This window comes from Cariama cristata, unplaced genomic scaffold (genome assembly GCF_000690535.1).
Source record: "Cariama cristata isolate BGI_N322 unplaced genomic scaffold, ASM69053v1 scaffold4164, whole genome shotgun sequence".
NCBI classification, from domain to species: domain Eukaryota; kingdom Metazoa; phylum Chordata; class Aves; order Cariamiformes; family Cariamidae; genus Cariama; species Cariama cristata.
Genome location: NW_009613341.1, coordinates 1 through 3,771, shown reverse-complemented (window position 1 = coordinate 3,771; position 3,771 = coordinate 1).

The window sequence follows — 3,771 nt, the reverse complement described above, 5'->3', positions numbered from 1 at the left end:
TCTGCACAAAGTTAGTCTATAAAACAGTAGAAGCTGAACTTCATTTTTCAGTTCCAATATGTTCGCTGTATGTTCACCAACATTTGCCCCAGAAATAGCGATTCTGCTATAGAAACTCCATCAATGCCCATTCCATGGGCTAAACTGATGGCATAGGCTCATCATATAATGCTAGGGAGGAAACTGCCTGATCCAAACCATACTCAAAACCATGAAAAGACTTCTATTGACTTTAAAAGAAAGCAATGAAAGACCCAAAAGCAACAATATAAGTTTTCTCTTATTTTACATTGACTGAGTAAGTTTAATATCTAATGCTTCATGATATACAATATAAAATTTTACTTCAATGGTAACTAAAATAGATTGCTAAAGGAAAAAAAAGAAACATATATCAAGAATAACAGAATCCTTACTTTATAGATTCATTTCTGTGTCAATCTCTCCTTCTTATTCAGATTGTATTTTGTCAGAACTTATCAGCTTGTTACAAAATTCCTGCAGAGTGACAGAGGAATGACTGAACTACCTCAACCACAGCCCAAGCTGAGATGATGCCCTGAACACTCCAGTTTAATACCGTGAAGCCTTCACTTAGTGGTCAACAGTGGTCTCCCTCCACTTTTTCGACTCTTCTTGCCTTATAGGCCCAGGAAGACGAACAGATGTGGAAGGGCAGGTAATGCCTTAGGTTCAGGTAATGTCAATCATTCCAGTAATTTCTAAGCAACATAGTGAAGTATTTTTTGAATGTTTGGGAAGCAGGCGATGTTGTAGAACTGATAAGAAACTTGAAAACTTTCTGAAAGATATATGTATCTTTTAATCTCCTGCAGCATTGATGAAGTCTTTCAGAGAAGAACGGAAGGTCTTGTGGTAAAACTCGATAGGATATGGGGAAAAAGAACTCTAAAGAATATGGGGGGGAAGGAAAGGAATTATGAGCGGGAGCTGAGTATTAAGCAAGATAAGGTGAATTTGTTAATGAATGAATGGCAGAGTGGTATAGTTGCCTGATGCACATGAAAAAACAATCATCAGACACATTGAGGAAGGAGTTGTCAGTAGAGAGTAAGCATGGGAAGAATACCACCACAAATAACCAGAGGAACTGACTGCTTGTACAATGCAGCAAACCACCATGCAAGGAAAACTTATTTATAGAGAGACCTTTAAAACTGTCAATTATAATATTCTCAGTTTGTTTTTTTTTTTTAAACAGTTGCATTTTCTGACAGAAATGTTATTTTTAAATTGCTAGTTACACTGTCATTAAATTGGCAGGCTTATCCTCCTTAAGCATCATAATCTTTTTTCAAAATGTCACAAAACTGCAATAATCTCATAGCTCTCTGTACAGGAATACAGATGGAAATTAATTATCTTTTATTCTTTGAGTTATTCTAGATGCTGATTCTTCCTGCACCACAAAAGCTCTCTCTGCCACGGATATCAACACCTTTCAAAACCTGAAGTTTGTTTCTGTGTTGAAGACAGACATTCTAAAAATGGTACAAAGATAATTTAAAATTATGAGATTTCCTATAGCCCAAGGTTCAAAAGACATGCTTACTGTCCCCCTATGCTGAGCCCTAATATACTGACTATGTTTTTTAAGTACAAAATATGAAGTCTTGGGGAGGTTTACTAAATACTATGTAGATGAGAGAAGAAATACTAGATAGATGAGAGAAGAAATACTAGCTTCCCCATCTCTTCCATTTTCATTGTCTCCTGCTCTGATAATTTTCTTCTTTCCTCTCTCCCACAAACTATTCCCTAACTGTTCCTTTGGTTTTGGCCTCTCTACCTAATCAAATAATTTTATACTACCACTCCTCCTTCCTTTAGTCAGTACATTTTTTAATAGCCAAAAAATACTTCTTCAGTAATCTTAAAAAGTCAGTTTCAACTTCATATGCCTTCCCACTCATATAGTTTCTCAGACTGTGGGTCTTGACTACCCTAAAAGTCCTGGAGATATTAAAAAATGTGTATGTGTGTGCGGGGGTATTAGGGAGGATCACAAAGGACCAACTGTCTAGAACTTACAGGAATTAAAGGTGTATTTGCAGCCAGGAATTACAAATACTGTTCCTTTCTCTTCTCAGTCCACTTAAAAAGAACTAAACTACCATAAATTCTTCTGAGAAACAGAGGGGCAAATGGAGTTGCACGTAAACACAGATGAGTCCAAGGAAGTGGGGGAGAAAGCTTTCTTCTGAAAATTTGTTCAATAACTTAAGACCACTGTCCTGACTTCTATTTTCAGTTTTCTGTGATCATGTCCTTGACATTCAGTGTACTGTATTTAGTCGTCTTCTTATCACTGAAGCTACTCTCAAGTTTGTGGTCTTCCAAAACTCGAAAGATTCCTTTGTCCCAAGTGATGCTACCTCTCCACTTCACGCCACTCTCCCCTTCAAATCTGTAACTGCAGCTTACTTGTTTGACATTGTCTAATAAGAGTAACTCACTGTCACCTCAAGCTCAGTGTGTTTGCCTTCTCTTTCCATCCCTTTTCTTTATACCTGTGGACTAGCCCTCCACCGTGTTTGTCCATCTGGTCTCCACTTGACTGCCTTCACTGACTTGAATCACGCTTTGGATTCCACTAACAGGTTATCACTTAAAGTCCACGCTTTTCCCACATTTCTGTTTTGTCTGTCTGTACCTCTGATGTTCGTGTACAGAGTCTAACCTTGCATTTTGGTTATTGCAACATTTCAGTGAAAATCCCAATAAACCTAAAATTCTAGAAATCTGCTTATGTACAGAACAACAGATTGGCTTACTCTGATAAATTAAGATAAATGCCCTTCTTTTAAGCTTACATTTACAGACACCATCTCCATATCATGCTAAGAATGACTTGTCTGCTTTGATCTCAGTGAGAAAGCACTAAGTTCAAGAAAATATTAAGTTTCTAAAAGAGAAATCAAGGGCTATTAAGTAAAACACCACCTCTGGGTCAACAAGGTGATTTGCTAAGCTGCAAATCATTATATGGCGAGACACAAGCTAGAGGACCATCTTCATGCTTATCATGGTCTTCTAACCTTCCCCGAGCGTCTGTCAAAATACATGTCTGACTTCATTAAAGAAAGATTCCTGTTAACAGCAGTAGTTTCTTCCAAACCATAAGCGTACAAATACAATGCTAAGACAGCTACTTTTAGAAAAAGGACGCAACTATAAAGATCTTTGGTCTGACTCACCATGGCTGCTCTCATCCTTAATTTTGAATTGCTTGAGCTGTCCTCAGAATTTTGTGCCTTTGGGTTTGCTTTTGACTAAAAGTAATGCTTTCCAAATAATTTAATGTTGCATTCAGATCAGAGGACTCAACACCTAGGAAGGAGAACTGCTCCATCTCCCAGTACACACAGGACATACTTTTCCCCCTTAACTGTACCCCCTTGCAAAGCAGGGCTGCTCAAGTCCACGTTTTTAAGCTTCTCACTACATAGAATCATTATAGTTGGAAGAGACCTCAAAGATCACCAAGTCCAACCGTACAGCATCTCTGCAACTACCCCTGACGCCTGCAGAGCTGATACTACAGTGACCATCGCTGTCATGTCAACTACCGTGAAAAGCCGTAAGGTGCCACACAGACACCTGGGAGGCACAGTCGGGTAGGCTCACAGGTGGACAGGCGGGAAGGAGCACGATTCCGTACGTGACCGGGAGATTTTTCTTTTCTTCCTTCTTTAAACAGGGCCTTTAAGGCAACCAGCCCAACTACCTGGGGACAGGGGGTACCCACAA